At 45.8% G+C, this 23557-nt stretch overlaps 1 pseudogene across 1 annotated transcript; it reads left to right on the top strand.

Annotated features, from left to right (window-relative positions):
- The first annotated feature begins 5 nt into the window (after positions 1-5).
- LOC148687196 (uncharacterized) lies at positions 6-23385 on the top strand (annotated as a pseudogene). The gene is made up of 3 exons (XR_015948541.1): positions 6-181; positions 21127-21300; positions 21734-23385. The product of XR_015948541.1 is annotated as an uncharacterized LOC148687196 (transcript).
- Positions 23386-23557: the final 172 nt, after the last annotated feature.

Here is a 23557-nt window from a genome sequence, read left to right on the forward strand (position 1 = left end):
TCCCTTTCCAGGCCTCTCTAGGCAGGCGGACTCTCTCTATTCCTTTAACCCTTCTATGGGTTCCTGTCGCTCTCACAAATAGCACTACGGTACCTGCACGCCTCGCGGGGGATGCAAGCCCTTTGCAAAGGCGTCTCCGGAAGAACAAGGCAAGATCTGCAACACAATCAGGGGTCTTTGGGTAAGTGACAACCTAATTTCAAAAAATGCAATCTGCTAAATGAGGGAAATCAGCAGTGAGGTCAGGAGACCTCCTTTGTTAAGGGTAAGGCAGTAAGGACTAAGAGGACTTGTGCTACAGTGGCCATGACCGTCCTTCTCTACTGAGGTCTGCTATGGCTTTCACACACAGCTCTCTCTCTCTCTCTCTCTCTCTCTCTCTCTCTCTCTCTCTCTCGTTTTGAAACGAAACGCAAAGGACTACCCAATCCAGGGCAACTCAGAACTTGCTGGGCTAATGAGATATATAGGCTAGCAAAAAATACCTGTGATGTTTGTCAGTTATGGAACTGAAATCAGAGGGGCCTTTGTTCCTTTGCAACTAAAACCCGGGGCTGTAATGGTGCTGTGCCGCCTCAAGCATCAGCCACTTTAAGGCCACACTGTGAGAGGAGAAGCAGAGATGGATTTCAAGGGTGGCAATAAATCTCTACCCCATACATTCTAATGCACAGAGAGCACTATGAGCCAATGCAAGCTTTGGTGACCAGGTCTAAATCCTTCTTTGCTCCAAAGCTCTTCAGAAACGATTGTTGGCTAGTGAAGGGCTGTACCAGTTGGCATATTAGAATGATATGCGCTAGCAAAAACAAGACTAAAGAGGGGCACTATTAACTGCGGTTTTCCCTTTGCGGTGGGAAAAGTGAATGCAGGTAATGGAGAAATCAGGGAGGATAGAGTTAAGCTCTCCCTCAAGGCAGCAAATGTTTGCTGCAGGTGGCATAGGAAGTTACCACAGACTACGTTTGACAGCATGAGAAGAATCTAAATACCCCCCCCCCCCCGCATGCATCCTGCCGTAGCAAGAACAGGGGGAAAAGTCAGATCAGCAGTGCTCTGAACTGCCTCCGTTGCAGAGGCTGAATCCAGAAAATGGGCACATTAAATATGCCTTTAAATATCCCAACCACACCAGGGATTACCAAGAACCCTTTTTGACTGGTGCGTGGCCCAGTTAAATAAGACAACACAGCTTCCTTCCTCAATTGATGCCCTGGTTCATGAGCAAGGGGCACTTTTCCTCAGTCCCCCACTCTCTAAGCAACCCCACTCCTGAGGTAATTCCTATTATTATTATTATTATTATTATTATTATTATTTATACCCCGCCCTTCCTGGTGAGAGCAGGGCTCAGGGCAGCTGACATCAATGAAGTTACAATAAAACGTAAAAGAAAGAAAAACAGTTGATTAAAAAATGGTGTGACAGACCCAGGGGATCCCCTCCCCCCTTGTGACTGGCTTGAGGGTCTTCTCTCCCTAGAAGAACTGCCCCCTCCAGACTGGAAGGAAACCCAGGGGGGCCTGAATTCCCCCAGGATCTGCTTCTCCTGCCTCAGAGTCAGCCCTCCCAGGACACCCCTGTCAGTAGACCTTCCCCAGACCCCCAACGGGGTCTCCCTCTCCAAGCTGGGAGGGTCTTTCCTCTCACCATGGACAGTCCCCTCAGGGTGGGTGTTCAACTCAAATCAGAACCAGTTCTCCTTCAGACAAATCCTATCCTCCTCCCTAACTGCTCTTTCCCTCTGGTGGAATTTCTGGGGGACTGAATTGCCAGACTCTGGTCCAGCTCTGCTGTCCGTCACACTTCTGCCAGACAACAAACCAGTACAGGTCAGCTGTAGGAAATTTCTGTCCCTGACCACGACCACGAGACCTACTAAAGGTCAATACTTTCACAGGAAAACCTCCGGATTCGGGAATCCCCACATACTGTATCTACATCGCCTTGGGTTTCACAATATAGCAGTTCACAATATAGCAGATGTTGGGCCCAGTCTTATTCAGCATCTTTACCAATGACTTGGATGATGGGCTTGAGGGCATCCTGCTCCAGAGAAGCGGACACGGAGCAATGGATTGAAACTACAAGAAAGAAGATTCCACCTAAACATTAGGAAGAACTTCCTGTCAGTAAGAGCTGTTTGACAGTGGAATTTGCTGCCAAGGAGTGTGGTGGAGTCTCCTTCTTTGGAGGTTTTTAAGCAGAGGCTTGACAGCCATCTGTCAGGAATGCTTTGATGGTGTTTCCTGCTTGGCAGGGGGTTGGACTGGATGGCCCTTTTGGTCTCTTCCAACTCTATTACTCTATGATTCTATGATCCTAAGGGCAGAGGTGGCAAAACCAGGAGTTGGCCCCTATGGATGCCCCTTTTCTGGTGTAGGAGACTAGCCAAGCGTTGTCATGTCCTGAATCTGGCGGGATCTCACGGCGGGATCCAGATCCAGATTGCTCCCAGTGCCTTGCCCACTTTCTCCGTGGGCAGGAATCCCCAAGCAGCGAGGCTATGTAAGGGTTAACGGGAGCCAGAGAACTAGGCTCCCTAGAGCAGCCTGGAAAAGGCCCATCTCCTTGTATCGTCTCCTCTCCTCTTTCCGCTTGTATTGGGAGGCCTCTGGGGCAGTGAGTCCTTTGGGCGAGGGGGAGGGGGGCTGAGGGGGCTGAGAGATGAATGGGAGGATCTCATGGGGGGAGGGGGGAGGGAAGCCATGGGACTCAAGGCCTCTGAGGTCCCAACACCCACCCACCCACCTAAGACCCCCGGGGAGGGAGAGGGCTCTTGGGGGAGGGGCTCAGAAATGAGAAGCGGGGGGAATCCAAGTGGGGAAAGAGGGTGGACACCTATATTTGGCAGATGCTTTCCTTGCGACCCCTGCATTGCGTGGCCGTTGGGAGAAAGGCTCCATTTTGGGCAATGTTGGAGAAATCTCCAGCGGGGCTGTCTTGGCCTCTCCCTCCTGCCCAGGAGTTGCCTTAAAGTCACATCCAAATACAAGAAATGGGGGGTCCCAATTCCTTTTTCCCCTTCCGAACTTGAAATGTAAGATGCTGCATGACACCAAATTAGACCATTTTTCCACCTGGGTCAGCATTGCTGACACAGACTGGCAGCAATGTTTCTTTGGGGTTTCGCAGGCAGGGAGTTCTTCTCAGCCCTACCTGCCTGGGGATTGATCCTGGGAATTTTATGTGGGATGCAAAGGGTTAAGTGCAGTCAAGTCACAACAATCCCTAGATAGTCCACTTGGAGGACTGAGGAGGAGGATATGACTAAGCGTAGTTTCCTCTTCCTTCACATGCAAATGAGTTGAGGAAGTGGCAGATAAATCCTGAAGGAAACAGCCATTTCCCTCTCTTGGACCAGACCTCTTGGACTACACACATCTTAGTGAGTCTCTCCCTCAAGGCCTCCAGCCTAGAGAGAGAGATGAGATGGAGTCTCACTTCTTATAAGTGAACTTCACAATGTATATATTACCTTTTAACTAAGCAAGTCTACCTCTTGAGTGTGCTGTACCTCAGGATGCTTGTAAGTAAACATCTTTTATACTTTTAAGAGCATTGTGTTGTGTCTTTTCTTTTAAGAGGGAAAAAGGGGAAATACCAGGAAAATACACTTTATTTTAGTCGCTTAAATCAAGCCTGCGCAAACGTTTTTCTGCTGTGTATTTTGAAAAAGGGGAATGTTTTTACTCTGCTAAAGTTTGGCGCTTGCTAGCACAAGCGGGGATAGGATATATTAAACAATATCTCCTCATCCACATTCTTGAACATTCCCACATAGGGTTATGGCGGCCCAGAGTTGCGTATTTTGTGTATTTTTGAAGGATTGATTTGGATTGTGATTTTGAGCTGTGTAGGATTTTTCCAGTTAGAGTTTCCTGGTTGAGCACATGGTCTCTTTGTTCTGCAGTGTGCTTGGGGGATTAACTACCCCTCCCCTCCCTCAGAGTTTACAGCACTGAGAAAGCTCAGAGGTAGTGAAGATATTTTTGAGATTTTTGAGATTTTGATTTTGATTTTTGAAAGATTTTGAATTTTGGAAATTTTGGAAATTTTTGAAGTTTTAAGATGGCAAGCTCCAGTTTTGGTAGTGAGGCAAGACCAAGTTTTATGCTGCTGGATGACAATAATTTTGTGCAGTGGAAGCAGCGCATTTTAGTTTATCTTGCTGCTAGGCGTGTTCTGCAGGCCATTAAGGAAGAAAAGCCTACAGGAACCAATGCAGAAGCTTTAGCCAAGATAGAAGCTTGGAGTATTAAAAATGATGAAGCCAAGCACATAATTTTTAGCAGTTTGAGGAATGAGCATCTATCGATGATAAATTTTGAAGATGATGCATCTAAGATCCTAGAGGACATTGAACGCATTTATGCACAATCTACAGAGAGTTCCTATAGATATTTGTTGGATAAGTTACTCAAGTTGAAGATGAATTCTAGAGAAGAGTTTACAGAGCATTTTAAGAATTTTTCTGAGATTGTTCAAAGAATTGCCTTTACTCCCAGAGCCTTTGATGATGTGACTAAAGTAACGTTTATGCTTGCATCATTGGGACCTACGTTTGCTCCATTTAAAAGTATAATGGATCACACAAAGGATTTAACTTTTAATGAGCTTATCAACCATTTAAGAGAGGAATGCAGAGATAGCCTTGATTCTCAAGAAAGGAATTCAAGGAGGAAGGATAGCAGCTATGCATCCAAGCATTTTGGAAAGTCCAGAGAAACATCTAGAGAAATAATTTGTTTTAAATGCAATGGGAAAAACCACATAGCAAGGAACTGCAAGGGTTCAAATGGGGATAAAGTTGAATCCCACCCCCTCAAAACCACAAGGCGTTAAGAAGGGGAGTCGTGAGCAAACCATGTTGATGCAGGAGAGGAGTCTAGCTGTCCAGAATCGTGAAAATAAGCGCAATAAGTGGATTCTTGACAGTGGAGCGAGTTCTCATTTCTGTTATAAAAAGGAGTATTTTAATGAGATTAATAATGATGAATCCTCTGAAATTGAGATTGCTGATGGCAACATTGTAAAGGCATTTGGTGCAGGAACTGTGAACTTGCAATTCAACGTAGATTATGAGACAATTAATACAAAAGTGACTGAAGTTAAGTTTGCACCAAAACTCAATTGCAACTTACTGAGTGTTTCCAGTTTGGACAGGAAAGGATTTAGAATTACATTTGAAAAAGGGCAATGTATTGTGACTAAGCATGATGAAGTTTGTGCTCAGGGCACACTAAAGGACGGTGTATATGAGCTTAATATTTCAGAGAACCAGCGGAACCAGTCGACAAGGATGGCCCAACCAAGCAAAAGGAATCAAGCAAGTCTGGAACCAACAAGTGAGGAGTTTGTATTTTATCCTCTTGAACCAATACAAAGCACTAATCCACCTTCTAGTGTCGTAGCACCCCCTATAGGTGACACCCGAGAAGACGCGGAGGTTCAGGCCCCTGGCAGCACCAGAGACGAAGAGGATGAGGAGCAGCTGTATGGGGATATGCCACTGCTGGAGGAGGATGAGGAAGCTGATGCGGTCGAAAGACCAGAGGTCAGACACTCATCCAGAACCAACAGAGGTGTTCCACCATTACGGCTGTCCTACCTTTCAAGGTCGGCGTCTCCACAGGAACCTTCCAAATGGGAAGAGATAGAGAGGATGCCACCAGATGAAGCCAGTCTCTGGAGGAAAGCTGCTCAGGAGGAGATAGATGCACTTCATCGGAACAGGACCTGGACACTCACAGAACTACCTCCTGGTAAGGAAGCAATTGGAAGTAAATGGGTGTTCAAGGTTAAAAAGGGTTCAGAAGGGGAGGTGCAACGCTACAAAGCTAGGCTTGTGGCACAAGGTTTTTCCCAGAAGTATGGAGAGGATTACGATCAAGTGTTTGCACCGACAGTTCGATACAGCAGTGTCAGACTACTTTTTAGTATTGCAGCATCTAAGCAAATGTCAGTTTACCATATTGACATTGCGACAGCCTTTCTTCACGGCGAAATTTCTGAGCAGATTTATATGAAGCAGCCCAAAGGTTTCATTAAACCAAATGAGGCACATCTAGTGTGCAAGCTGCAGAAATGACTTTATGGTTTGAAGCAAGCAGCGAGGGCTTGGAACCAGAAACTCCATGAGATGCTGGTGCAGCTTGGGTACAAGCAAGGGACTGCTGATAAGTGCTTGTACACCAAACAAAGGAATGGACAGTTTTCGTACATTTTAGCCTTTGTTGACAACCTTTTAATTTCTACGTCAAATGAGAAAGACTATAAAGACATAGTCAAACACCTCAACAGGGAAGTAGAGGTCAAGGAACTAGGAAAAGTGAAATACTACTTGGGAATTCAAGTTGAGAGAGAAGAGGATGGATCGTTCTTACTCAGCCAAAGGCAAAAGATAACTGAACTGATTGAAAGCATGCAGATGCAGGACGCACACCCAGTTGCGACACTGATGGCCACAGACTTCTTGAAGAATCAACAAGGTTCGAAGTTGCTGCCAAACAACACACAATACAGGTCAGCGATCGGCAAACTTTTGTATTTGGTTACCACATGCAGACCTGACCTGGCAAGTGCAGTGGGGATCCTAAGTAGGAAAGTAAGTTGTCCCACTGAGCATGATTGGGCTGGAGTTAAGAGGGTTGTTCGTTATCTAAAGGGAACCATGGACTGTAAATTAAAACTGCCAGCTGTCAGAGACCCTAAACTGCTTGGGTACACTGATGCGGATTGGGCTGGGGACAATAAGGATTATAAATCCACAAGTGGCTATGTTTTTATGTATGGGGACGGAGCTATTGCATGGGGCAGCTATAAACAGAAATGTGTAGCTTTATCGTCCACAGAATCTGAGTACATTGCGGCTTCGGAAGCTTGCAGAGAGATCCCCTGGCTGGATCAGCTCCTGAAGGACTTTGGCGTGCCAAGGACGGGACCTGTCAGCTTGATGGAGGACATTCAGAGCAGTATGAAGCTGACGCAAAGTGAAAAGTTCCTTGCATGCACCAAACACATTGGGGTCAGGTACCACTACATACGCCAGGTGATCGAGGATGGACTTGTTGACAGATGACTGCAGATGTCCTAACAAAGCCCCTGCCAAGAGAGAAGTTCCAGGATCTTCGTGGCAAGCTGGGACTCTTGGGTGGTTGATTAAAGTTATTTATGTATGTTTTTGTGTATGTTGTGAATTGCCTGAGAAGGGGTTTGTGGGATGCAAAGGGTTAAGTGCAGTCAAGTCACAACAATCCCTAGATAGTCCACTTGGAGGACTGAGGAGGAGGATATGACTAAGCGTAGTTTCCTCTTCCTTCACATGCAAATGAGTTGAGGAAGTGGCAGATAAATCCTGAAGGAAACAGCCATTTCCCTCTCTTGGACCAGACCTCTTGGACTACACACATCTTAGTGAGTCTCTCCCTCAAGGCCTCCAGCCTAGAGAGAGAGATGAGATGGAGTCTCACTTCTTATAAGTGAACTTCACAATGTATATATTACCTTTTAACTAAGCAAGTCTACCTCTTGAGTGTGCTGTACCTCAGGATGCTTGTAAGTAAACATCTTTTATACTTTTAAGAGCATTGTGTTGTGTCTTTTCTTTTAAGAGGGAAAAAGGGGAAATACCAGGAAAATACACTTTATTTTAGTCGCTTAAATCAAGCCTGCACAAACGTTTTTCTGCTGTGTATTTTGAAAAAGGGGAATGTTTTTACTCTGCTAAAGTTTGGCGCTTGCTAGCACAAGCGGGGATAGGATATATTAAACAATATCTCCTCATCCACATTCTTGAACATTCCCACATTTTATGCATGCAAAGAAGCTTCCCACCTAAATTTGGTTGGCCACCTTGAGGTCAGGAGGCTGACTAGGTGGGCCATTTGGCCTGATCCAGCAGGACTCTGGTGATGTTCTTAAGACTTGCATCCCCTTCCTCTAAATGGGTGGGGGGAGAAGGAGGGAGACTGCAGTGCCAGAGTTCCAAGATGGCAGAGAGAAAAGGCAGTACAGTGGAACCTCGGTTTACGAACAGCTCGGTTTACGAATTTTCAGTTTACGAACTATTGTAACCCGGAAGTAAGTAAACCGAGGTGTCCGAGGCGTACGGAGGCCTCCGAGAAGGCATTGGAGTGAAGAGGCCTGGCTCCGGTGCCTTTGTGGAGGCTGGGCCCTCGCTCCAGGCCTTCGCGGAGCCATGGGAGCACTTCCGTGGCTACGGCTGTGTGACTGCGGCTGTGTGACTGCGGAAATGGATAAAAGCCCCCCATCCAAACAATGACTATCATCAGTCCAGGTAAGAAAAAAATAATAATTTTAATTTTTTTTCATCTACTATACTGTCTTAATCATTTTATCGTACAGTACATTGATTATTGCCTTCATTTTATGTATCAATGGTCTTGGTAGACAGTAAAATTCGTGTTGAATTGCTGCTTTAGGGGGTGTTTTTCATCGTCTGGAACGAATTAATCCACTTTCCATTACTTTCAATGGGAAAGTTCGCTTCAGTTTATGAACGCTTCAGTTTATGAACAGACTTCCGGAACCAAATGTGGTTGTAAACCGAGGTACCCCTCTACAGAAAGGAAAGGAGTGAAGAAGTCCCTTTTCCAGGCATGTCTCTGCTGAGGTTCAGGAGTAAGTCACCCTTCTTTTCCTGTAGGAGGAGTTGCTGCCACTTAGGGAGGGGAATCTCTGCAAAGGTCTTGGGTTCCCTTTGCTTCTCCCTCCCTCCCAGGACGCCACAACTTATTTAAACTTTGAGCTCTGCAAAATAGTTTGAAAGAGGCTTGATCAGCAATCCTAGATATCGTCATCACTAGGGGAACACCCCCTAAGCAAAAAAAAAGTCAAGAAAGCCTGGGCTGGAGGGAGGGGAGCAGTCTTCTCCCAAGTATCTTGCCTGGCGCATGTTTCTGGGTGTCAGAAGAGGAGGAATATGCAGAGCAGGCCTGTGCAGATTTACTCATAAGTAATCCCCAGTGGCAAGAGGACAAATTGAATTGGTATCACCAAAAATCCCTTTGAAAATTGGGCTCCTGCTGGGAAGCGGGTGCTGGGATTTTTGTCCACACCGAGCTACTCAAGCAGCGAGGCTGGTGTGATGTTTGTCTGTGTTCCCAGGAGAAAGGAATGTATCTTATTTCCCTTTCTCCCCATGTAATGCTTTCACTGTACAGTGGTACCTCGCTAGACGAATGCCCTGCAAGATGAATTTTTCGCTAGGCGAATGTGTTTTGTGATCGGAGGTTGATTCTCAAGGCGATGAGGTTTTCTATGGCTGCCGCTTCGTCAGAGAGGGCCACGGAAGGGATACCTACTGACAGATATACAGCCACTAGTGCAGGCATCCCCAAACTGCAGCCCTCCAGATGTTTTGGCCTACAACTCCCATGATCCCTAGCTAACAGGACCAGTGGTCGGGGAAGATGGGAATTGTAGTCCAAAACATCTGGAGGGCCGAAGTTTGGGGATGCCTGCACTAGTGTGTGGGCTTGTATGGCTCAGTGTGAGCCAGAGAGCTTCAAGGAAGTTCATCAATTGCCTGAGGAAGTGACCAGGAAGTGGCACAAGGCAATGCAGATGGGGTTAGACTCCATGGAAGCATGGAAGGTGTTTTTCACAGTGGCGCAGCCTGAGGGCGAGTGTGCTGTACACAGTAGCTGGGTGGTGTTTAGGTTTAAACCCACAGCAACTGGAGATCCTCAGTACAGGGCTAGGTTGGTTAGCCAGAGGTGTCTCACAGCTGGAGGAGTTGCATTCTGAGAGTTTTGCACCCGCAGCAACTGAAGCGCTAGGATCTTTGTTATCTACAGCTGCTCAGGAAAGTTTTGAAGGTTTTGTTTTTGACATCAGTGTCCATGGGCATAGGTGGGGGGGCAGGAGGGGGCAGCTGCCCCCCCTAGAAGCAAAAAATTAATGTATTTTACAGACCATAACCAGCACTTTCCCCCTCCAAAAACTGAAGTGGAAAGGGCTTTGCTTTAGCGAGAGCAGCTCAGTCTCCGCTTGCTGGGGGGGGGACACAGCTGTAACAAAAACACATCAAATAAATAAAGTGGCTACCGGTAGTTAAGCAGTTAAGACAATGGAGCAGATGTCCCCAGGCAAGATTTGATAGCTCACCACTTCACTCTATTGTTCTTCAGTGGGAGTTGTTAATGAGCATTCAGGGATCGCATTAAGAGTTCTATTGGTGATTTAATGAGGGTACAGAGGATTCAATTTGACTAAGGTGGCTCTGCAAGGCTAAAAGGAAGTGAATAAGAAAAAGGGGGGCTGTAGCTTTGATAGACACAGTGATGTTTATAAAAAGCAGTGGTGTTCCAGTCTGCCCCTCCTCCTGCATCTGTATACTGTAAATAAGGGGTGGCCACCTCCCAAGAGACTCTGATCTACTCACAGAATTAAAAACTGGGAGTGATCTATCCGCTTTTGGGGGGTTCAGGTCAAAGCTGTTGAGTTTTTTTAAAGAAGGGAAGCCCTGTTTTGGGGGGTTTAGGTCAAACTAGTTGAGCTTCTTTTAGGAGGGAGGGAGGCTCATTTTTGTTTAGGGCTTCAGGTCATAGTTCAGCTTTTTTTTTAGGAAGGAGGAAAACTTTGGGTGAGCTTTTTGTAGGGTTGCCAGTGATCTACCACAGACATCCAGTGATTTACTGGTAGATCACAATCTACCTGTTGGACGTGCCTGCTGTGAATCAAGCAGAGAGAAAGCTGCTTACGAGGCTCCTGTACAGGCGTACCGGTATCTTCCTCTTGCTGCAGAGTTCCAGCATCACAGCGTCACCCAGAGGCACCCACAAAGATGAGTTATCTCTATTTCTTCCTTCCTTCCCTCCCTCTTCCATCCTTAATAAAATACTGGGGGGGGCAGATAAGCCCCACATAGAAAGCCCATCAACATGGGGGGATGACTCTTTCAAATACGGTATTTACCAGTAATTTGGGGGGGGGGAGGCACCTAGGCCTCTAGGAGTTGGCTGCTATGCCTAGGAGTAGGACAATTCAAGAAAGCAGAATGATGCATATGCTATGGTAATATATCAATAGAATCATGGAATTGTAGTCAGAAGGGACCACAAGGGTCATCTAGTTCAACCCCCTGCAATGCAGGAATTTTTTCCTAAGGTGGGGCTTGAACCCACCACATGGTTGAAATATTATGCTGATATGCAGCAACGCCTCGGAGCTGTCGTGACTGCAGCCGTGCCTTGCCTTGCCCTCGCCCACCCTGCCACCCCCTCTCGCCTGCCCGATCCTCCCGTCCTCTCCAGCCAAGCAGGGTAGCCACCGACGCTGCCAGCTCCAGAAGCACAAGGTGGCTGCTGCCGCCACAGTGTCATCAGGCCCGCTAGCCCTGCCCACGTTCCCACTTTGTGGCCCCTCCCCTCCCGTGCCTTAGCCCCGCCCCTGAACAACCATGGCTCCCCCCCCCTAGTTTTGATCCTGGCTATGCCCCTGTCAGTGTCACTTATCTGAATTCACTGTTGGAGGAAATGCTGTACATGCTATCTCCACAAGGGTTTGAGGTCAGTAAGCCTGATGTTGCCTGGAAGTTACATACGTCCATTTATGGTTTGAAGCAGTCAGCCATAAGTTTGGATGAAGCTTTGGAAAGCATGAGTTTTCAAGAGAATCTTGCTGATAGTTGTCTTTACCTGGCCGGGTCTAGCCAGGAGCAGATTCTTGTGTTCTGTTTTGAAGATGGCATCATATGCATTGCAAACACAGAGGCACAGGTGCAATGGTTTGCACAAGAGCTTGGCAGGTGTTTTAAGCTCAAGGAACTAGGTCTAGTAAGGATTTACCTAGGTGTCAGGATTGACAGATCTGCAGATGGCAGTGTCTTGCTGAGGCAGGAAGGTAAGGTTGAACAGTTGCTTGCAAACCAGTTGCTTGCAAAGTTCAAGAAGGCTGATGGAGACTTGTTTTGTTGAGGATAGTCAGTCCGGGGAACACTCTGAGTTCCAGAGCCCCAAGGTGTTTCAATCAGCTCTAAAGAGTTTGTTGTGTTTTTCTCAATGGAGTAGACCAGTTGTTTTTGCTGTGAAGATGCTTAGCCAGGAGGATGCACAGCCCAGTGTGCATGCCCGGAATGGTAGCAGAAGAGTGCTTAGGTATCTGGGAGATACTAAGGAGTTGTGCTTTAGGCTGCCAGTTGTGGGTACAGCACAGATCATGTGCTGGTCTGGCAGCAACAGGGTCAACTTGCACGACAGGAAGTCACCAACTGGAGTAGGTATGAAATATGGTGAAGCTCTGATGGAATGGTGTTCCAAGCGCCAGAGCTTTATTACTCTTTTCTCTGTGGAGACTGAGTATGGCGCTCTTTCAGGAGTCTGTGAAGAGATTCAGGTTTGCCAATGTTTGGTCCAGAAGGTCAACGGGGAGTGTTGCCAGCCCATCACGGTTTGGGAGGACAACCAGCTCTGTTTGACGCTGACTGAGACTGGTTGCGTTATAGCCAGTGCCAAACACGATGGCATTCGTTTTCGGACCATTTGCCAAAGCGTCCACACAGGATTGGTAAAACTGAGGGATAGCCCGAGCCAGGGGAGCCTGGCAGCTGGGTTCACCAAACCTTTGAGTTTCCGGAGACATGAGGGATTCTGCAATGATTTGTGTCTTGCGTAAGGAAGTTCTTACGCTACCCCTGCGATGCAGGACGAGAGGGGGTGTGAACTGAGAGCTCAGCAATTATCCTGCCGTGGGGCCCTGTGACGTGCCCATGTAAACAGGAAGTACCTGTGTGTACTGTTGTATTTTTCTGTTACATGAGAACGCTGTATGTGTTTATTGGTTCTGTCGTGTCGCAGCTTCCAGCCGAGATGGAGATGAACTCACTAGGCTGAGCTGCCCTAAGCAATAAATCTTCTTTGTGTTAACGAACAAGGGAGTGGACGTGAGTTATTTCACAGGCACAGAAAGTCGAATAAAGCTTTCGCTGCTACGGAATGTGATCTGAACTTGGGAGGAAAAGTTTCTGGGTTTTTGAAACAGAGGCTTGACATTTGTGACGGAGTGTACTGGGCGAGTATTTTAGCAGGGGGGAAGAGGGACAGTTGACCTTATCAGACTGTCTCCTGCACCCCCCCCCATAACCTGGGCATTTTCTCCCAGGGCCCTCAGGGACATCCGGTGAGTTCCAGAGGAGTTGAGATAGGGACACAGATGGCTCAATAGAAGGATGGTGAAGAGGAAAACCTTCTCCCAGACTTTTGAATTTAAGGTTCTATTTCCACTGCAGGACTCCTGGCTTGTTGCTAATCTCCCCTTCTTGGGAAAGGTTCTTTTAAAAAATATTGTTTTTTTATATAAAAAAAGTAAGGTAACAAATACATTTATAACAAAATATATGAAAAATCCATAGAGATTACTGTGAATCTTGGGACTTCCCCCCATCCCCTCCGTGGGTCTCCTAGATAAATTATAATTTCCCCCATTCTTTTCTAAAGTTCTCATCCTCTTAGTTTTCTCAAGAAGATCCTCTTTCGAGCACAACTCTAGTCGTTATCATCATCACCACAACAGCAACAGCAACAATAACGTTATTATTTATATCCCAGCCATCTAGGCTGCTGGGTTTTCTTGCATGGTGGGTTTCAGGAGGAAGGCACCCCTCTTTCACCATGGAAACAGTGAAAGACTTACTTACCCGTCAACAGCTAAACCTCTGGGGCAGGAAAATGCTTGCAGGGTCTCTGAAGCTCCTTTTGTTTCTTCTTCCCTCTCAGGAACCGGCAGCTTGTTTTCGCTTCTGAGCTCCCTAGGAAGTTTTAAAGAGTCTGATCCTGCAAACCTAGTGAGGATGGAAGGGGGAAGATGGACGGTTGACTTGGTCAGGCTGCCTCCTGCATCCCTCCCCCAAACAGTTGAGAATTCCCTCCCAGGGCCCTCAGAGAGATCTGGTGAATTCCAGGGGATAAGAGATGGGGGTAGGGGGTGGATAGAGACAGGGGGGGGGGACACATTGGCAAGGTGTTGGACAAACCTGTCCCAGGGATCTTTACAAGGTGGCAAAATTCTAAGGCACTAATTCTTATAAGTGCTATATAATAAAATAAAGGCATTTTTCATTTCTTTAGTCCATTCCCAGTTCTTTATGTTCTCTTTTATAGGAGAATTATGCAAGGACTGTGCCAGCCCTTATATAGTGGTATCCAGTTTCGACAGAATCCTGTTAGAATCCTGTTCTTTTCCAATCTGGGTTTTTTCCTTAGACACTTTATATCCATCTTCTCCTTAATGATTTAACAATCTACGCATGGTTCATATTCTTTGGCATGTCATCCGCATATTGCACCAGGTGATTTCAGGGTGCTGGGCTTTCCATCCCTCTTGTTCCTTTGCAACTGTCCTCCAAAAAGTGTAGGTGATGCCATAAAACCATAAAGGTCATCCAGTCCAACCCCCTTTACAATGCAGGGGATGTTAATCAAACATACATATCAATATCAATGCTTCTATAGTGGCACCCCTGATTTGGAGTTTTACCAAGGGGTCCCCTTCGTATTTTTCCAGGCGGTGCTGGACCCCTGATTCCCCTAATCCTGGAGGGCATCAGCCCTCATAGCTCCTTATCTTCTCCTGTTGCTCTCCAATCTGCCACATCCTCTAACGTTTTACAACATTCCCTTTTCCAATGTCCTGTCTGCTTGCAAAAGGTGCAAACATTCCTTTCCCCCAGTCTTGTCCATCTCACTACCTTGAGCCTCTTTTACTACAGCTGCCATCATCTTGTCTTGGCATTTCTCTGCCTTTTTACTTTCCTCATTTCAAAAGAGCTGCTTCTCACATCCGTCCTTAAAATCACAACGAAAGACAAACTGATTTCCTGCAGGCTTTCTATTCTAGTCTTCCTTCTTACAATCGTACAACCACTTTGCTACAATACACCAGTTCTGACCTCTAACTTTCCCTTGACTATTCTCACCACTTTCCACATCACATCCTGCCACAATCTCTTCATGGGAATCGATCCCCTTTCAAGGTCTCCTTTTTTAAAAAATAATTTTTTATTGATTTTAGTATAAACAAAGACAAAACACTACATAATATATATATTCCATCCCTCCATCCTCCCTCCCCCCACCAGTCCACTTCTGCCACCAGTAGGACCCGTAGGCGTTGGGAGTCAAAGGTGGTCCATTTTAGGGCTGAGTTGGTCCTTCCCCCCCTCCCCCCTGCCACCAGGAGGTCAGGGGCGGGGGAGGAGTAAGGTTTGGATTTCCCCCAGCTGCTCCTTCAAGACACACATATAAAACAAACAAATAAATTTCCCTTGTAAAGTAAAATTGGATCACAGACTCCAGAGATGGCCAGTCTCATAAGTTAGAACTGTGAATCCATTCTCCTTCACAATGCAAAGTCCAAACAATTCAAGGTCATTTCAATACCATAATTTCCATCCTTTGATCCGGATCCCCAGATTGTGTTCAGGACAGGTGGCTAAGGACAGTTCTCACTCAGTTACTGCCTTCAGTGGGATGAACCTTTGCGGTTTTTGGATTGAACCTCACCAGTGTGGTGTAGTGGTTAAGAGTGGTGGACTCGTAATCTGGGGAACCGGGTTCGCGTCTCCTCCACATGCAGCTGCTGGGTGACCTTGGGCTAGTCACACTTCTCTGAAGTCTCTCAGCCCCACTCACCTTGCAGAGTGTTTGTCGTGGGGGAGGAAGGGAAAGGAGAATGTTAGCCGCTTTGGAACTCCTTCAGGTAGTGATAATGCGGGATATCAAATCCAAACTCTTCTACCCTTCTCGGTCAATTTCCACCCACACCACCAGCAATGGTCAAGTATCTTGAACTATCCTCCTCTGCTCTGAGACCTTTTTAATTCATTGTTTCTGTTGCCCGTGCCTTTGTATCCCCTGTGGACAGTGGCTCTCAAACCCTACTTGGAGAGACAGGTGCCTTTTAGGTCTCCTTATTGCAGTTTTAACCTGTACTCTCCCACACAGGTATGTTCCGCGTCCAGAGTGTACTTACAGCTAGTTCCTCTGCGTCCAGAGTCCCTAGTCCAGAACTGATCGGTGCAGAGCATGGGTAGGCAAACTAAGGCCCGGAGGCCACATCCGGCCCATTCGCCTTCTAAATCCGGCCCGTGGATGGTCCGGAAATCAGTGCGTTTTTACATGAGCAGAATGTGTGCTTTTATTGAAAATGCATCTCTGGGTGTATTTGTTCATTTTTTCTTTTTTCAAAATATAGTCTGCTCCCCCCACCTCCCGCAAGGTCTAAGGGAGAGTGGACTGGCCCCCTGCTGAAAAAGTTTGCTGACCCCTGGTGTAGGTGTCCCCTTAAGTCGGTCCCAGCAGCGACGGAACTCTGTCAGACCAGTAATGCGCTAAAGGTGTTGTCCAGGCTTCGCCAGGTGAGGTTGGCAATCTGGGTTTGCCTGCCTGCATGCTCCACCAAAATTGTTGGACAAATTTTGTCCCAAGGAATCTTTACCGAGAGGGCGTCAATTGACTCATTTTAAGGGTCTCCAGCAATTAAACTCAGGTTGTCAAACATTCTTGTGTGTAGATTAATAGTTCTGCGAAGGGCTGTTTGTGATATTCTTTGCTCACAGAACCTTAAGGCGGGCATGGTCATTTTTACTATTCCTTCCTTCAGAATAAAATTCATCTTTATTCATTTATTCCACATTGGGGGAGGACCTAGCAGCCAGCAGAGTGGCTGGGGAAACCCTGCCAGATGGGCGGGGGGATAATAATATGTGTTATTATTGTGGGTTTTTTTATTGAAATCACTGGGAGCTTGTGGCCAGGGAGACTGCAGTGCCAAAACTCCCATCTAACAGAGGTAAAAGTAGATGCAATAGGCATGACTCTAGTCATGAGGATGATGTTATTTATAAGGTGGAGGTGGAGGGAACAACCGTTGTCACCTGCAATTCCTGTGCAATGTTTGTTTTCTTGCCAAAGGATGTGGGTAGCTACACGTGCAACAATTGCAAGTTGGTTGCCCTACTAGAAAACAAGGTTGCCCTTCTGGAAGAGAAGGTGCAGCAACTTCAGGGGCGTGTATCTACGCTCCAGAGAATTAAAGAGCTGGAGCTTTTCTTGGATGCAGCAGAGCACACTGTCTGCACCAAGGAGGAGACAGGGGATCTCCCTGAGGAGGTCAGTTCCCCAACACAGCAGCCAGATGTATGGAGGAACGTGACTCATAGAAGTAGAAGGCCCAGGGATCGCTCTGAATGCTTAGAATTACACAACCGTTTTGAAGTGCTCATGGAAGACGAGGAACAGACTCCACCTGAGGATCTCTCCCTCATCACAGTTGATGAGGAATATGAAGACGAGCAGCAAAGTCAGTCCTCCGGGAATATGCAGGTAACCTTGGAAGGGACAGCACATGGAAGAATCCCAACCAAGCCTATGAAGAGGCGTGTAGTGGTGATAGGGGATTCCCTACTGAGGGGTACAGAAGCAGTGATCTGTGGGCCTGACAAGATGTCTCGAGAGGTGTGCTGTCTACCTGGGGCCAAGATCAAAGATGTAACAGAACGGCTGCAAGGAATCATAAAACCCACCGACAAATACCCCTTCCTTTTGGTGCATGTGGGAACCAATGACACTGCAAGCCATAGCTTACAGAAGATCAAAAATGATTATGAGGCTCTGGGCAGGAAGTTGAAGCAATTAGATGCACAAATTGTCATCTCTTCTGTCCTCCCAGTTGAACGACATGGCCCAGGGAGAGAGGGAAAAATAGGGGAAGTGAACAACTGGCTTCGCAAATGGTGCAAACAGGAACGGTTTGGATTCCTAGATCACGGTCTGCAGTTTCTTGAAGATGGACTTCTGGCAAGTGATGGACTGCACCTCACAAAAGTTGGGAGGAATGTTTTTGCCACAAAACTCAAAAACCTCATCAAGAGGGCTTTAAACTGACTTATGTGGGGGAGGGAGACAGTGGTCCTGAAGGTAGGAGTCTATCAAATGCTGAAGATGATCATCCAAATGTCAAGGACCAAATGGAGCAAGCAGCATGCAGACCTAGTGGTGGGACGAAAATACCCTTAAATAAGAGACATGGGGGAATGATCAACGGTCTTCAATGTCTGTATACTAATGCACAGAGCATGGGAAATAAACAAGATGAACTTGAGCTCTTGGTACAGCAAACTAAATATGACATAATAGGCATCACTGAAACCTGGTGGGATGAGTCTCATGACTGGAATGTAGTAATAGAGGGATACAATCTATTTAAGAGAAATAGACCAAACAGGAAAGGAGGAGGAGTAGCTTTATATGTTAGGGATATGTATACCTGTGAAGAGATCCAGGATTTAAAACTTCAAAGCCATATTGAGAGTATCTGGGTCAAAATTAAGGGAGAGAAAAACAACAGTGATCTCATTGTGGGAGTTTACTATAGATCCCCAAGCCAAACTGAGGACACAGATGATGCCTTCCTGGAACAGATGGCCAAGCATTCCAAAGGAAGTGAGATAGTAGTAATGGGGGATTTGTTGGATGATATTTGTTGGATGTCAAACTCAGCCAAGAGCATAAGGTCGAACAGATTCCTCACTGGCCTTGCAGACAACTTCATTGTCCAGAAAGTGGGAGAAGCAACAAGAGGATCAGCCATTTTAGATCTGGTCCTAACCAATAGTGATGACTTGGTTAGTGGGGTAGAAGTGGCAGGATCATTAGGTGGGAGTGACCATGCTCTTCTGGAGTTTATTATCCAGCGGAAAGGAGCAACCAAGCATACTAAGGTCCAAATTCTAGACTTTAAGAAAGCCAACTTCAGAAAACTTAGGGAAACGCTGGGTGAAATCCCATGGACAGTAATACTAAAAGGGAAGGGAGTTCATGATGGTTGGGAGTTTGTTAAAAGGGAGATATTAAAAGCACAACTTCAGGCAATACCAATGAGACGGAAACATGGAAGGTGCCTAAAGAAGCCAGGCTGGCTATCTAAAGAACTTTTGACTGAGTTAAGATTTAAAAGGGATATGTACAAAAAATGGAAAAGGGGGGAAATCTCCAGAGAGGAATTCAAACATATAGCCAGCACGTGTAGAGACAAAGTCAGAAAAGCTAAAGCACAGAATGAACTCAGGCTCGCTAGAGAGGTTAAAAGCAACAAAAAGGGCTTTTATGGGTATGTCCGTAGCAAAAGGAAAAACAAGGAAACAGTGGGGTCACTCAGAGGAGAAGATGGTGAAATGCAAACAGGGGACAGAGAAAGGGCAGAACTCCTCAATGCCTTCTTTGCCTCAGTCTTCTCCAAGAAAGAAAACAACGCCCGACCTGAAGAATATGGAGCAGATGATTCAGCAGGGGAAACACAGCCCAGAATAAGTAAGGAGGTAGTACAAGAATACTTGGCTAGTTTAGATGTATTCAAGTCTCCAGGGCCAGATGAACTACATCCAAGAGTATTAAAAGAACTGGCAGAGGTGATTTCAGAACCACTGGCAATAATCTTTGAAAATTCCTGGAGAACAGGCGAAGTTCCAGCAGACTGGAGGAGGGCAAATGTTGTCCCTATTTTCAAAAAGGGGAAAAGAGAGGACCCAAACAATTACCGCCCAGTCAGCCTGACATCAATACCAGGAAAGATTCTAGAGCAGATCATTAAGCAAACAGTCTGTGAGCACCTAGAAAGAAACTCTGTGATCACTAAAAGTCAGCATGGGTTCCTGAAAAATAAGTCATGTCAGACTAATCTGATCTCATTTTTTGACAGAATTACAAGCCTGGTAGATGAAGGGAACGTTGTGGATGTAGCCTATCTTGATTTCAGCAAGGCCTTTGACAAGGTGCCCCATGATATTCTTGTATGGAAGCTGGTAAAATGTGGGCTAGACAATGCTACCATTCAGTGGATTTGTAACTGGCTTACTGACCGAACCCAAAGGGTGCTCATCAATGGCTCCTCCTCATCCTGGAGAGTAGTGACTAGTGGGGTGCCACAGGGTTCTGTCTTGGGCCCAGTCTTGTTCAACATCTTTATCAATGACTTGGATGATGGGCTTGAGGGCATCCTGAGCAAGTTTGCAGATGACACCAAATTGGGAGGGGTGGCTAACACCCCAGAGGACAGGATCACACTTCAGAATGACCTTAACAGATTAGACAACTGGGCCAAAGCAAACAAGATGAATTTTAACAAGGAGAAATGTAAAGTACTACACTTGGGCAAAAAAAAATGAAAGGCACAAATACAGGATGGGAGACACCTGGCTTGAGAGCAGTACATGTGAAAAGGATCTAGGAGTCTTGGTAGACCACAAACTTGACATGAGTCAGCAGTGTGATGCAGCAGCTAAAAAAGCCAATGCAATTCTGGGCTGCATCAATAGGAGTATAGCATCTAGATCAAGGGAAGTAATAGTACCACTGTATTCTGCTCTGGTCAGACCTCACCTGGAGTACTGTGTCCAGTTCTGGGCACCACAGTTCAAGAAGGATACTGATAAGCTGGAACGAGTCCAGAAGAGGGCAACCAAAATGGTCAAAGGCCTGGAAACGATGCCTTATGAGGAACGGCTTAGGGAGCTGGGTATGTTTAGCCTGGAGAAGAGAAGGTTAAGGGGTGATATGATAACCATGTTCAAATATATAAAAGGATGTCATATAAAGGAGGGAGAAAGGTTGTTTTCTGCTGCTCCAGAGAAGCGGACACGGAGCAACGGATTCAAACTACAAGAAAGAAAATTCCACCTAAACATTAGGAAGAACTTCCTGACAGTAAGAGCTGTTCGGCAGTGGAATTTGCTGCCAAGGAGTGTGGTGGAGTCTCCTTCTTTGGAGGTCTTTAAGCAGAGGCTTGACAGCCATCTGTCAGGAATGCTTTGATGGTGTTTCCTGCTTGGCAGGGGGTTGGACTGGATGGCCCTTGTGGTCTCTTCCAACTCTATGATTCTATGATTCTATGATATCCCACCCATCTGGCTGGGTATCCCCAGTCACTCTATGTGGCAAGGTTTTCTTGCAAAGTGTGTTTCAAGAGGAAGGCCCCCCTCTTTCACCATGGAAACTGCGTGTGGTAACTCCACACACAGGGAGACTTAGCCTTCAACAGCTAAACCTCTGGGGCAGGAAAACGCTTGCAGGGTCTCTTAGGCTCCCTTTGCTTCTTCCTCCCTCCCAGGACCCTGCAGCTTGCTTTGGCTTCTGAGCGCCTCACGAAGGTTGGAAGAGGCTGATCCTGCAAACCTAGCGAGGATGGAAGGGGGAAGATGGACAGTTGACTTGGTCAGGCTGCCTCCTGCATCCCTCCCCACAACCTCTGACCGTTCTTTCCCAGGACCCTCAGAGAGATCTGGTGAGTTGAAGCGGGAAAGAGATGGGGGCAGGGATGGATAGAGACCGGGGGGGGGGGACACATTGGCAAGGGGAGAAGATGGAGAAGAGAGAAAAGGCAGGAAGAAGGAAGCAGGGAGGCCTTCTCCCATGCTCCTCTTTGTTTCTGGAATCTGCTTTCATAGTGTAGTCAGAAACCTTTTTCATCTCCCAGGATTTCGATTTTACATGTCCCCCCCCCCCTTACATGATTAAATGATGATGATGATTACCTAAACAAATACAGAAATATTGGTAAAGGGTGTTATGGAAATGCTTCCAGTAATTATAGATTATTTATTTATTCGAAGCACCTCTACCACAATTATAATTATTTATGTAATTTATATATTGCCCTTCATACAAAGATGTTCCTTGAAACCCTAAAAAGCATTTTCCCCTTTGCTCCAAAGCAGGTGACACAGACAATCGACAGAACTCTGCAGAATGTGGAATGAGCTCCATTGCTGGTGGAGACCTTACAAACCATCAACAAACTCACGCAGGGAGTAAACCATTTCACTGTACTGTTTGTGGAAGGAGCTTTGGTCGGAAATATACGCTTGAACAGCACCAACAAACTCACACAGGGGAAAAACCATTTCAGTGTAATGAGTGTAGAAAGAGCTTCAGTCGGAAAGAATATCTTAGACAGCACCAACAAAATCACACAGGGGGAGAACTATTTCTATGCAATGAGTGTGGAAAGTCTTTCTGCAGCAAATCAAACCTTACTGAACACCAGCAAACTCACACAGGGGAGAAGCCTTTTAAATGCATGGAATGCGAAAAGAGCTTTGGTCGGAAATATAGGCTTGAACAGCACCAACAAACTCACACAGGGGGGAAATCATTTCAGTGTAATGAGTGTGGAAAGAGCTTTGGTTGGAAAGAATATCTTAGACAGCATCAACAAACTCACATAGGGGAAAAACTATTTCAATGCAATGAGTGTGGAAAGTCTTTTGGCTACAAATCACACCTTACCAAACACTAGCGAACTCACACAGGGGAGAAACCCTTTAAATGTATGTTGTGTGGGAAATGTTTCAGTGACGAAGGAAACCTTGCAAGACATCAAGTAACTCACACAGGGGAGAAGGCATGACAATGTATGGAGTGTGGAAAGTCGTTCAGCCAAAAACCACAACTTACCACACACCAGCGAACTCACACAGGGGAGAGACCATTTAAATGCATGGAGTGTGGAAAGTGCTTCAATGAAAATGCAAATCTTAAGATACATCAACGAACTCACACAGGGGAGAAACCTTTTAAATGTATGAAATGTGGAAAGTGCTTCATTGCTAGTAGAGCACTTCGGAAACATGAGCGAATTCACACAGCGGAAAACCACTTTTAGTAAGGTTAAAGCTAACTGGGAAATGATACACTGGGTGGGGTATAAATAAATTATTATTATTATTACATAATTAATTGAAAAGGATGTTTAAAAAAATATTGGGGGGATTTATAGGGACAGAACTACCTACTGTACCTAAACTAAACTAGTGTTGAAACAATTATTCTTCATCATCAACTTCATTGGACTGATCATGTTGTGCAGATGCCTGATGATCGTCTTCCAAAGCAACTACTCTATTCCAAACTTGAAAATGGAAAGTGTAATGCTGTTGGTCAACAAAAGAGGTTTAAAGACTCTCAAGGCAAATCTTTTAAAATGTAGTATAAACACCGACAACTGGGAAACACTGGCCTGTGAGCGCTCCAGTTGGAGAACAGCCTTTACCAAAGGTGTCATGGGCTTTCAATGTCCCCACTGTGTATAGAAACTGCATAGAATTTTACTTCCCCCAAAATGGAAAGGAGTCCCAGCCAAGGAAGAATGGATACAAAAACTTATGGACTATGCAGAAATGGTGAAACTTACCAGAAGAATAAGAAATCAAGATAACAAACTTTTTTAAAAAAGAATGGAAATGGTTTTTGAATATTTACAGATAAACTGTAAACAAATACAGTAAGAACATTCATAGGATTATTGTAATAACCTGCAGTATTATAAGTATATTTGTAAGGTGGATGAATAAATGAGCAATATAAGACAGTTTGGATATGCAGAAGGTATGAAAAAGAAATTTAAGGAACTGCGGAAAGAGAGGGAAGAAAGTAAAGTTTTGAAATGTTAAGATGATAGTAAATTTGATGAAATGTATAAATCTGAAAAGCATAAATAATTTTTTTAAAAAAAACCCAACTTCCTCCAACCATGGGAGAGG

The sequence above is a fragment of the Zootoca vivipara genome, chromosome 2, assembly GCF_965207765.1.
Source record: "Zootoca vivipara chromosome 2, rZooViv2.hap1.1, whole genome shotgun sequence".
In the NCBI taxonomy this organism is placed as follows: Eukaryota; Metazoa; Chordata; class Lepidosauria; order Squamata; family Lacertidae; genus Zootoca; species Zootoca vivipara.